Raw genomic sequence first — 13,618 nt, 5'->3', positions numbered from 1 at the left:
CAATAAACGTTGTTCGTACCAAGGCCGCATCATCACGCCGTCGAGTATTGAAAGTTTCGAGGATAGGAAGAGTCTGAACACTTGGTACGCGTTCCTACAAAACGGGAAATAATAGGGAATGCAGCTTTTGTTGTAGTTTCGTGTCAAAGCTCTTAGCTACACGCGTTTGTATTATCAATAAAGTTTCGTTTACGGCAAAAGGTTTGTTTGCACTCCACACAACGGAGGAATAGTATTGATCATCAACGTAAAAGCGGAAATCCTTTTTTTTTAGAAATTATCGCAATCAACATTTCATATAGTATTTGTATTTGAATAGTGCGAAAAATTTTAACACATATGATCTTTTTACGAGTCATTCGCCGGGAAGCGTGAATATCGAATTGAAAAGATGAAAAAACTTCGTATAAACCTCTTAATATAAACCGATAATCTCGTATTTCTTCTACCGACCGTTCCGTTCGCGTATGAAATCTCGTAGAAAACGTTCATTAAAAATAATAGTTGAATAGTTATTGGATCGGATATTTCTGGTTGGAGAATTCAACCCGAGGATAACAACATTTTAAATAAAACCCAGGGGATGAGCGTCTTGAATGCAATTTATTTATACTCGGAAACTTAACGAAGCTAACGGATTTCGAGCTTTATTTCTCGTAAATACTTGCAGCACTGCGTCTCGCGCGCGTTGCATCAATTGTAATTACGATCTAGTGAATTAATTTACGTTGTCTGTCTAATTGGATTTTATTTGATTCTACTTCCACTCTTTATATTTTTCACTGTTTGCAAAAAACACCAGAAATGTGTCCAATATTTACTCATTCGGTGGAATTAGAACGATTCTCGAATCGGGATATTTGCTGTTTAATAATGCCGCTCAAAACGTTCTATCAATCGGCAATGCACTAACGAGGTATGCATACGATGTCCTAATTATCGCTTTTGTTTTAAATTGGACATCAATCATGTGCTTGTTATCCAAGCGTGCGAGCAGCTTTTATTTTGAACGTAACGATCAACGTTGTTTCGATGTCTGCTATTTGAGTGTTAATCATTTCATAATCATTTAGATCGCAGAGCGGAAAGGTAAAATCCATTTTTGCATTAATATTCGAATATTAAATCGGCTTTGTTCGATCACCGTTATTATTATCGTTTTATTTCCCGAGATACCGAATTAATTGTCAATTGGCATCTATCTTTTTGTGATAATTATCTTAAAAAATTTGAAATGTGTGTGCACGAAACAGAAAAAATGTGTTTATACACAACGGTTATAACAAGATCAAAATAAAAATAATTTGCAAATCAATAAATATGTACATAACTTTTAAGTTATTTTAATATATAGTCAAATAAACAAATTATTTCGGAAGAGAATAATACGATATCTTTAATATTATTCGCAAAATTTCACTTATATTGGAGCAATTGAACTTTCTTCAATCGATCATTTATGAAGGATTATAATTTCACGAATATTTTTTTAACATTTAAAATTTATTATCAGATATTTAGTTCTTTTAAAATTCTTGTCTTTTTTCATATTTGCATAAAATACTAATATTTATTGCCTCATAAAACTGCTGCGTGTATAATTGTTCAGCGAGATGCAAAATGATTATATAAGACTAAAACATCGTAATTGTTTATAATTTTCATAATTACATCCTGATTGAGCTATTGAAAGACTGGACTAGAAGTGTAATGTGATGGAACGAACGTTATATTATCTCATTGCGAGTGACGCAAGTACAGGCCTTTTTAGAAATCCCAATGGGTGTAGCCGTTTTCATACATATTATTATCTATACAATGTACCAATTTCCAGACCGCTATGTCTGCAAACTTTCTCTCTGCACTTGCAATTAGTCACGCGGTATAACGGCGACGTTATCGCAACCAGGCGCGATTTTCCGTGCGTCGCAACGCGCCCCTTTAATACCCTACGTATCATCATCACAAATGAAGAAAAATGTGGCGTACATTTATGAAAATTACAATATATACAATATCGCGAGAGGAATGTAGAAAATCTCAATTACGTTGTGAAATGTTGCCAGTGGCTCGCGAAATACGAAGCTGGTTTTATTAAAACAGCCTTAGCTTTTCCCTAGACAGCAGAAAGTCAGTTATAATCGGAATATTATTTTTTTCCATTATTAAGAAAATGGTGAAACTTTATTTAAAACGGATTTGGATTAGACTGGATTTGGATTAGAATTTCTTGTCGCGTGATCATGTTTTATTTCCGTGATTTGAACTCTCCGAATAACTCCGATAAAGCTTGCACTTTGAATACAGTATAGTACCTGCGATCATGAATGTCGTGTCGCCATAAAATCAATATTTCAAGCGATTTAACCGAAGAAACGCGATCATTTCTGAAGATAGTATATATAAATCGTTGCATGCCTCGTCGCTCTATCAGCCGGTAATTCGAATAACGATCCGGTAAAGGCCAGTCCACTTAACGGAACGCTTTTAACTCGCAATAGCGGGATAACTTTCGAAAATTATCGAAATCTTTTCCTAGAACACATCTGTCGGCTTTTAGGGAACGATGAACGATAACGAATCCTCGTGTCGCCGGGACTCTAGACTAGGGAGCTTTCGATCAAAGGATCGATTATGTATAATTATACAGGGACGTATACATAATCGAGAGAAACTGAACCTGAGCTAGCTAAAGCAACGTTTATGTACCTTAGAGAATCCAAGAAAGATACTCTAACACAATACCAAAGTCTGCAATAAAAGGAGTTTATGACTGAACGACGTATATCATCGTTTTCACGACTTCTATCATCTATCGAAAGAAGGAAAAATATGACATAAAAAATCGAGAATTAAGAGTCGAATATGCTTTTTATCTATCTTTACTAAAGCTTATTTATATTAAATTTTTGCGATAATATCGCATTCCGAAGTTGTTTTATAATTGTACCGTTTTCATGGAAAATAATATGACATTATGACTAATTATCACAATTTATGCACTTTAAGTTCGCGCAGTGTGATTATATAGAAATGTTAATTCTATATGTAAAATTTAAACTTTCACAAACTTTTAAAATAAGTTAATTCTAAAAGTTAATTCCAAAGAGGGACGCTAACTTCTAACAGATAGGCGACAATGCCATTGTGTTTATTGTTACAGCACAATATAATATGTAATAAGAGCAATTTCAATTTGTATACGAGCAACTAAATTAATTTTAAACAATGCCATATTAGCCCTTAAATGATATCAAAGGAATGAATATTAACACAATATGTATTAATAAATCACAATTAAGATTCCTCCGTTCAAACGGAGCTTGTTGAAATCCTTGGATTTTGTATATATATATGTCTATTGAAATTATATAGTCACATTGTTAATCTGTTTATATTATGATATAATAACGATGACGATACATTGTCGTCATATGTATGACAACTAATTATGATATAGCACGATTATTGCGTGTTATTGTGGCTATTACGTATGATAATAATGTACGCGTTATACTATCGCCCGATGTTGTGTTACAACGTTAGTATAATGCAAATAATACGATATTATCAATATGCAACATGTTTGTAAACGATAGTCCGGTTAATAACAATGGAGATTGATATAAATCTGAGAGTGAAGTATACATTATCTGAACATGACCGAAAAAGTGTTTTCGGACAAACATTTATACTTCGAACAAATAGTTTTACTTTAACTTACTCTGCCGTTTTAAATTTAAATCTCAAAGAATGTAGTCGTGTTATTTATGTTAAGCTGTTAATATCTTATGCATATACTTCTACTCATATGCATGTGAAGATTTAAAGTACTTCTCTAGTTATAAATTTAAATATAGCTCTTTGTGCCTTGGTTATTATGCCCTGGTTGAATCTTTAAGAGGATTTGTCGAATATATTCCACGCTTTTATTTCTTGCATCTCATTATACATGTATAAACTGAACAATATCACAATTTTATTAAATAATAAATTTACGAAGTTGTACAAGGAGTCAAATTTGGGTCACTTTTTAAGTGTTGATAAGACCAGAACATGGTAGGATTTATTATAATTACTCGGACATGGAAATATTGTCCTTTTTTTTGTGTATGCAGTGGTTTAATCCGCAAAAGTAAAATATCCCGCGGATAAAGACGACGACAACGATGACGACGACGAAGCTTTAAGCGACGACGTCGCGGACGAGAGACCGTAAATCCGCGTCGCGGAGAACGAAGCGGAGGTGTACGAGGTGAACTCCGGAATACCTTGAGGCAAAACGAAAAAGAGAACGAGGAGCTGTAGCGGGGTCGAAGATGCGCTCGTAATGGTGGTGGCGGCGGCAGCGGCAGTGGTGGCGATGGTGGTGGTGGTGGTGGTGGCGGTGGTGATGGCGGTGATGGCAGCAGGATGGTGGTGGAAGCGATGGTGGCGGTGATCCTGGTGTGCATCACCAGTAGGGTTGGCGGTTCGCGGGGTAGGGAGTAAGCGGGGCGAACTTGGGATGGTAAACACGGGAACCGTGCATCATCCGAGAATCGAACTTGCCTCTACATCCCCGGTGGAATCTAAGATCTTCGCGCGAAGCGAAATTCAATAGGCCATTCCCTTTTAAGAAATGCATTTCGATGCCGACCTGCGGCTGTGACGTGGAAAAGTGTGAATTTCGCAGTCCCTTTTTGCGTCACACACGAAGGTAACGAAATCGCCAGCGCTACGGAATTTACCACTATCAGCCGAAATTGAATTTTCTTTTACAGTGAAGAAAAATGTGGCAGCAATATTCGATGCGGCAGTATATGTCGTATAGACCATTAGCGAAATCCTTTGACTTCAAATAAATGTTATTTCCAAAATTATTGGCGATTGCATAGTGCGTTTAACGCGTAATTCACCACATTGCTGTAATCAACGCGACTGTCTATTAAGTCGCGTATGTATTAAATAAGCTTGAAATGCGTTTATACCTGGCAACAGACGTTTATGCGCCGCTTCGAACATTTCAATAGAGCCGAATTGAGTTGATTGAAGTCGAATAGCTTGTTATTGTTGGCAGCGTAGTAAGCAATTCTGTCGCGCGCATAAATTATTATGTCGCTCACGAGTACACGCATTCTTGTTTCCCGGATATGCGGTAAGAATTAATTCCTCGACGTGTGACGCAACGTTACGTGAAATATTGTTCATAGAACGACTCAAAGTTCTAATGTGGCAACTTTATCTTGTTTCCCGAGCGCACATATGTGAATTTAATTACCATAAATCGTAGCATACCGGTTTGCAGTGCAGCGCGCGAGTATTTTACGGTACCATCATTAGTGCAAATATCGTAGCTAGCGTATTCTATCCCCTGCAAGTCGGTACACACGACAGATGTTAACACCGAATTAACACGTACAACGTACGACTACACGGCACCGTGGCAAGTTAACAGCGTTACCGGCACGTCGATATGATCGCAATTTCAGCTTACAACCATAATTAACGCGTACTGTACTCAGCCGTATGCCTGAGTGGGCTCTACTAAAATGTACTTTACCGACCATTAACCGCAAGAGATGCGACATCTCATCGGACGACAACAATATTGTCTCACAAATGTCGAAAATAGCCGCTAATTTTTTTTTTTTTTTTTTAGATAAAATTTTCTTATTAGTTGTGTGAATGTAATATATAAACTTTTGTGCAATACTCGCAATATTTAGACGGCTTTTTTTAAAGATATTGTTAATTCACAATCGGTTGTGGAATTTGCGTTATATTGAGAGTTAAATCACTTGTTATTTATTTCACCCATATGCAATATATAAAATTAAAATACTATACATAAATAAGAAACTATCGAGCTAATCAAAAGATCACAAATATTATTTACGATGTCAATTAAATAAAAATGGCAAATAAAAGATTAAATTTAAGAATCCTTAAAAATTAGAGAAAAAAATTGATTTATTAGGATTGATATAAAAATTGTAGAGTAACTCTTAGCAAATAGCAAATATTACAATTCTCTAATCACAACCGAAATGTAATTACACGGTCTAATAACGTCGTTTATCATCAAAACGCACAGGAAAGAGTTGCTGTTATTACTAATCCACGTATAATATTAATCAGTAATATTAATCGCTACGCAAATATTGTAGTTCTGGTAAATTTAATAACGACGTCGATAACCCGCTCCTGCGTGTGCTCTTTCGTGTTTGCACAAGTACTTTCGTAAGCGGATACAGAGTCGTAATTAGACGCGCTGTACTCGCCGAGAGGAACACTCGAAAAGTAAACGAGGGACGAGTGAGCAATAATCTAACAAAGACGGGTATGCTCATTCACACAAAGATACACACGCATGACGAAGACAGCACGCACACACGTGTTCGCGTCTCGAATACTGTTTCAACTCTTCATTGAAATTTTCAAATCTAATCGTGCGCAAAAAGATAATATGAATAAAAAGTAATATGAATTTTCGCGAACAATGATCTTTAATATAAAATTGCAGTGATATTTAGACCGGCTCCTTGCAGAGTCCCTTCATCTTTTTTCTTTTTCCCTTCTTCTCTCGGCTTTTCCAAATTGTGTAAAATCCCATTTGAGTAACGTTTAAGCTATATCATATCCTTCCGCGCTGTTATTTTCTAGGAAATTTCAATTTTAATTATAATTTTAAACGACTCGTAAATGAGACGCATTCATTACCCGCGCTTTATGTCGCGCGCGCTCGTTCTTGAATGTCCCGCTATGACGTACAACGCCGGCGGCAGCTAATTAATGATCAACGTAGCAGTTCAGAACACGATACTTACTCCCTTATACTTACTCCCTTCTAGAATTCTAACGCAAAAGTAAGTTGTTCATTTTCGTTGTAAGTAACGGAATCACGAAATTAACGTTAGAACGTTAGACATGGGACAAACTAGCGACCAACAATTTAAACTGATAATATATTTTATATTTGTTCTACATTTTTCATTTGCATACTCGAGACGATTGTACGTGCGCGATGACAAAAGTATTATCTCCGGTTTCCCGACGATTTCAACGCGTTAATACTCGTTATATTTGCGGCCTGCGTGTGCTCGTATCTTTGAGCTTAAAATATTAACTGCGACGCGAGTTTTGATCTCGGGTGGAGCACGTGCAAGGCAATGGGACGGTACGGAATATATGTTGCTTCTCTGCATTCTTTCACGCGCCATGTCATACAATTCGCGGAAACTTCGACGGTCTCTCGCAAAAATCCCGGGGGCGGGCGAACGAAAACGAGCGACAGGACGAATTATGACGATACGTTAAATATCGCGCGATACGAGCGGCAGTCGTAAAGAGGCGTTACCGCGCCGTCGATATGCATGTGCATCTATCTATCTCCGATTGTGCACATTCGGTTGTCCGTCCGTTTATCGGTATGTGTGTATGTGTGTATGTGTATGTGCAATAGCGTTGAAATGACAACATCATCGATAGATCCGCTCTCTGGTTGCGGTTGCGATAGATAAAAATATGCCTGCGAGATCCTATGGTTGACCACAAATGCGTCGAAATTACACCAATAAAATTTGAAAGCTATTTCTGTAGTGCTCTGACGAATAATAATAATAATAATAGAATGATTGCTTATTCTATTTCTATTCTATTTCTATGAAAATAATGTATGAAAATGTGTCTCGTATAGGATAATAAAATTTGCTTATTTTTAAATTAGCGATTAGAAATTTTCTCTCTTGATTTTCTCGATATTAAAATTTTCAGGCATTCCTCACTTTTATTCAAATTTGAGGTATCTTTAAAATAGATACTTTTATATTTATATTTTATAAATATCGCAGTAAGTTTTTAATAGCGCCCAATACCAGTAATTAAATACCACTTATTAAATTTGAAAAATAGATGAAGAGAAAGAGATAAAAAATAAAATACATATAAAATACTTGGATATATTTAAGTAACAAATAATAAATTTTAATGCGAGTGATTAGCATATGTTTGCACGCTATTGGAGTACTACATGAAAGATAAAATAAATATTATATATATCTTCTTATCGCAATGCACCTACGCATTGGCTTCCGTTTTTCCCTCTGTCTTTTATTGTAGCATCTCGAACAGAGCATCACCTCTGATATTATTTCCATAATTATAATCGATATTTTTTCATTCATGCGACGTCAGAAACATGCGCAAACTAACAGATATTAAATTCCTTCTAACACCACGTCTTCAAGGGAGCGAAGATGCTGTTGGACATATGTAACGATCCTTTTTTAGTGCGGGATTTGGAAGTAAGGAGAGAGAGAGAGAGAGAGAGAGAGAGAGAGAGAGAGAGAGAGAGAGAGATGCACAAATAGCGGAGAACATTAGTTTACAGAAAATGACCGTAAAAAGCTCTAGTGTAATGCGCGCGCGATACGAAAAAATCTCCCGCACGCCTCGTCAGCCAGTTAATTGCTTTTTAAGTCGGGTAATATGCGGAGGCCGTGCTTCATCCGCAGCTTTTAAACCACTACCAAGCCATGGTGATATCCCTCCCGTTGCATCCCGCGCCGGAATTCCATCTCTTCACCATTAATACGCCACTTCGGCTCTCTACGACGTCAAACAATCTAGCCAGCCAACCGTTATAGTTTAGTGTCTCCACTTCTGAGACACAGCTGTTTAATTATTACGGAATTTTGTGCTGTTTAAACATCTTGATTTGAACAACGCCATTCTCAATTTTCGTCTTGAAGCTGTTTAATAAATTTTCACTATAAACACGATGCTGTATAAGGTACCAGCATATTTTGACATATACCGAATTTTTATTTATTCTGTAACGTGTTTCGTGTTCTCTGACTCATTATATTTTCAGATACTTTTGGAATTCCTCGAAAACTTTTAATTTCATCAATTGTGAATAAACTAAACAAAAGAATTGATTTTTATAATAATAGTATTTAAATTATATAATTTTCCTGCTTTATATTTATGTATTAATAGAAATTCACTTTTTTTTTCTAATTTTATTTATACTAACGCTATCGTCTTGCGTTTATCCCGTTTTAATGCATGTGGCTTCTTTGCGCGTAACTCGATGGATTGCCAGTGTCTTCTTGACACTCGGAAGCCTTCCATATAATCGCGTTGCCCTCGTGAGCAGTATGCAAATTCTGAGCTAATTTCCTCACCCGTCTACGCGACACGCTCATTTCTTACAGCACGTAGCTTGTAATTATCAAGCAGGATATTTGATTTCCTTTACGTAAGCAAAGACACGCTCGCACGCCACATTTCCAGCGTCTTCTCGAAACACTCTACGTGTTTACGCACACCGATGTACCACGATGAATACCGGCAATTTCGAACGTCGATTAAAAATATGTCGGTCGTTCTAAATGTATTCCGTTTCACCGTGTGAAGCTAGCTTCGTCGATGCGTTACCGATCATCAATTCGACGCCACGTATTTTGCGCCGCGTCAATTTTAATTCGCGTATTGAACGAGATCGCTCGTCGGGAGTGCATTAATAATGGATCGCACGGACGGGCGTTCAGCGCGACTTGTATTTTGCGAAAGCTCGTGCGAGCTTGAATCGTCTACTTCTGGCAAGAGAGACGTAGAGAGAGACGTCGGTCGGGCTGGGTTATATTATATCGCGATATCATAGCGCACACGTAGCCGGAGCAACAGGGGGACGTATGAACCAGCGCCGGATGACTATGTGCGCGTACGTGTGAGTGTATGTACGTGTGCGTGCGTATACGCGTTCCTCGGATTTAATTTCGCGCTTCTATCCCGGCCAAAAATACATACGGACGTTCCACGTGTGTACATAAGAGGAGCACGTCGTGCGTGTATACGTGCAACGAATTGCGCCGGAAAGCGAGAGACCGGTCAGCCGGCGAGCGCAATAGGCGTTATTTCCGGCCGTTGTTTTTTCGTGCTCACCGCCGAATGCACACCCAGAGGAAAAAAAAGAAGCGCCTCTATATATATATATATATATATATATATATATGCGATAGATTATAATCCAAGGATCACGCAGTACGACGTGACATATTGCAACACCAACGGAAATTTTGGTTGTCAGTCGTTCCGAAACTCGCGTAATTCCGCGACGGTGGTTGTACTCACGATGTATCGCTGATTCCTTTATTAACACTTCGAAACTCAATGGAACGGTAACACATCCAGGTATTAATGTACCTGCATACGACCACCGGACGCGCCGCTCTTTCGCTTGAAATTCCTGCGGAAACTGCTCGAATAATGGAAGTTGGTCCGCGCGCATTAATATGCTATGTAGGGTGATGCTATATAGGGATGCTTTTTCATGGATTACGAAACACTTCATAAGCCTGGAACCGCATTATTGATATATTGTGTGCGGATATATGCGTGTAAAATAGAAATTCAATTTTTCGAAGGGGAAAATTCATTCTTTTTCTTTACTCGGCTTTAACGTTTGAATTTCGCAAAAGTCATTTAACTTTTTCAAACGAGCTTGTTACTATACACTAATCCTTGTCGGTATTGTACTTTTTAATACGAAAACTTACATTTAAAAAAAGTTCTATTGAAAAAAAAGGAAACGAGATTATTTATTTTTATACGAGATATTTTATTTTTTACGAAGAAAGTGATAAATTTCACCCCTTTGAGAAATATGCCTCGCTTGGGAGATTTCTATACTTACGAAACACCCCGTTGGGAGCATCCCATTTTCGCAGTCCTTTGTTTCACTAACTAAGAAGAAACGCACTGATCATGCCGCAAGAAAACTTTAGGCTGTGACGCTTTCTGATCAATGTTACTTTTCCGTAACGTATGATAAAATATTTATAAACGAGAGTAGGCATTTTTTATCATTTTTTTTCTGACCTATTTGTGTCCTATATTTAACGTTTATTATATTTATGTACCGGAGTTTAAATATTTATTGTTGATGTACCGAAGTATACCACAGATCGATTCTCATTTCATGTCGATGCTCAAAAACTTTTTTCTGCCACGTGGGAGTCGTCCCTCATCAACTATCGATGGCAATCTCGTTGAAACTTTTCACGCCAAAAAGATAGAATTGAAAGAAAGAAACTGGAATTCATTACATGGGATGCACTTTGTAAATTAAAACGTCATCAAGTTGCATTACGGGATACGTATAAATACGTACGGTGTAGGTCGGGGAGGTATGCATGTGCGTGCGCGTACGTATGTATGGTGGAATATTCTAGATAGCTGGAATGAAATTGGATTCGCCGGGGCTAAACCCGGGGAACGAAGAGAAGGAAGGTTCGCAGGAAGATTCTTCGGCAGGGGCAAGGAAGAAAGATGGTTTCGTTCGAACGAATAATCAGGAGGAACCTCCGGTAATCATTTCGTGCCAATCGAGTAGTTTCCTCGTGCAATCTCGGTCCTGGTGCACCTACGTGGCTTCTCCCTTTAAATCCGCGCACGTGATGCATCCGACTAACGACCCTCTCGGGGAGCCAAAACGTGTCTTTCGAATTAAGCATCCGGAATCGGGTAGATCGGGAAGGAACCGCGTAGGAATTATTTCTCTGCAATAAACGAATCGACTCCGCGCAGCGGAGTTTATGAGAAAAGTTGTTTCGTTGGTGCGTAAGACGAGAAAATATTACGGGATTGAACGTGCTGGGGGAGAGAATTAAGGTGGAGACTTTAGTATGGATGTTTTCATATATATCTAAATAAAAGCGAAATTACTACGGCTACAAATTTTACTTACTACTTTTGTTTAGCAAGATAAATAACTATGAGATCGCTTAAACAACGTGGAATAAATGACGGAATACATTTTGTGTGATATCATCTATGTGGAAGATTTAGAAAGATATTATCCCACGCATTACGAAACGTCGGGAACTTGCGTACTCCTGCGCCAGTCATCAATCTCGTCTCGTCTCGTCTACATACGATCTCCCGTACAATTACAATCTCTTAATGAGACATTTATCTTTTGTGCGCGCTATCTTTTTCTTATATAAAATATAAGTAGCTCTTGTTAACTTTTCAATGAAACAACTTTGCTATTTTATTAATTTCTGTGACACAAACTTTATTCTCCCGTGCGCTCATTATCCGCCTCGTTCATTACGTCCGCGAATATTATGCGTTAAAAATTATCAACCCAACAACGCGATATTGAAGAAACAATTGTCTATTCTATTTTTCTTCCTAGCACGTAAACACATAACATCGCTGTTGTTCCATCTTTATACATTGTGCTCGCGTCAAGCATTCGTTTCGCCGAGCGTCGAGTTTCATTCCGAGCGAACTATCCCATCATTACACGTCAGCGAGTCAAAGAACGGAGGATCTCGATCGAGAGGACGGGGAAATAGAAAAGCGGGGAAGGTATTGCCAAAGTTCGACGAGCTTCCCCCGTCCACCCATTAGCGTGTCAGTCATTCCGGCCGTGTAATTAAATTCCGTGCGCCAATGTCGTCGCGCGGATCCCCGCCCTTCGCGAATAAGTCTTTTTTGAAGCTGCCGCATCTATTCTTCCTCTCTCTCCCTCTCCCTCTCCCTCTCTCTCTCTCTCTCTCTTCTTCCCTCCGCTTGATTCCTCGAAATCAGCCCGGCGCGCTCTGTGGACGGTATCAATATTTTCCCTGGGAAAAATGTCGGGTCAGCTCCCGGGAGACGCGGGGAAATGGGGGGATCGGGTTGCGCAGAGGGTGATATTCTTCCGAAGGGTCTCCTTGACATCGATTCTATCCATTTCCACGCTTTCCCGCGTTTCTTACCGCTTCGCAGTCTCATTTTCAATTTATCCCTGGCGCCTTTTATCGCATTTTTCGTTTCTCTTACCCTGTATCAGAGGGACCGGGCGGCGAATAGACTCGGCGCGAATACAACAGATAAAACGAAAGTTTGTACCGCCGCGGGGCCACTCGCTTAGGGTGGGGTACTCGACGCGGGTGGGAGGAGGAGGAGGAGGGGGAGGGGACTGATTAATGGACTTCTTGCTGAGGGCGGATGTATAACCAGTGAGAAAAAAAAAAATTAGTCGGGAGGGGGCCGGTGGCACCGAGGGAAAAGCTGCGCCACTATAGCTGTAGTACGATCGATTAATTGGAGCTGTTGGACGCCATAATCATCTGGTTGCTGTTGTTTAATTGTTCCGGGATGATTTGCACGATCATCTCTTCTTGCGTTGTTATCCTGCGTGGTTAACCCCATTGACATTGTCAACGTCGATTTGCAATCTTAGCATAATCAGAAGAGAGAAGAGAATCTAAAAGAAGAAAAATATCTAAAAATAATATTTTTTTATTCACTAAACTTGTTGAGTATTACTTCAAACTTAAATCAGTTGTTGAAAAATGTATGAATATATGTATCATTAGCATTAATATAATTGTGCCATATTTACTTTCTTTTGTAGGCATATTTTCGCGCTTGGCGTGAAATCGATGTATTTGACTCCGCAAAAAATTTCGAATCGTGTTATGATTATTAAAATAGAAAAAAAAAATAGAAAGAAAAATTTTGAAAACAGTATCGATTTGTAATATTTATTGATGTCGTAATTGCTTCTTAGAGATCATCCGATACGTTGTTGTTTGCGTATCTTTCGCGCTAGGTATAGGCCAAAATTCGCAAGCTT

At 38.5% G+C, this 13,618-nt stretch overlaps 1 protein-coding gene across 2 annotated transcripts in view; it reads left to right on the top strand.

The window, feature by feature from the left end:
- sfl (N-deacetylase and N-sulfotransferase sfl) overlaps positions 1–13,618 on the top strand; it is a 248,346-nt gene that overhangs the window by 163,500 nt on the left and 71,228 nt on the right. The gene's annotated exons all lie outside the window — the stretch shown is intronic.

The sequence above is a fragment of the Pogonomyrmex barbatus genome, unplaced genomic scaffold (assembly GCF_055798465.1).
Source record: "Pogonomyrmex barbatus isolate J1 unplaced genomic scaffold, ASM5579846v1 scaffold2, whole genome shotgun sequence".
NCBI lineage: Eukaryota > Metazoa > Arthropoda > Insecta > Hymenoptera > Formicidae > Pogonomyrmex > Pogonomyrmex barbatus.
This window is presented reverse-complemented; position numbering and strand designations above follow the sequence as displayed.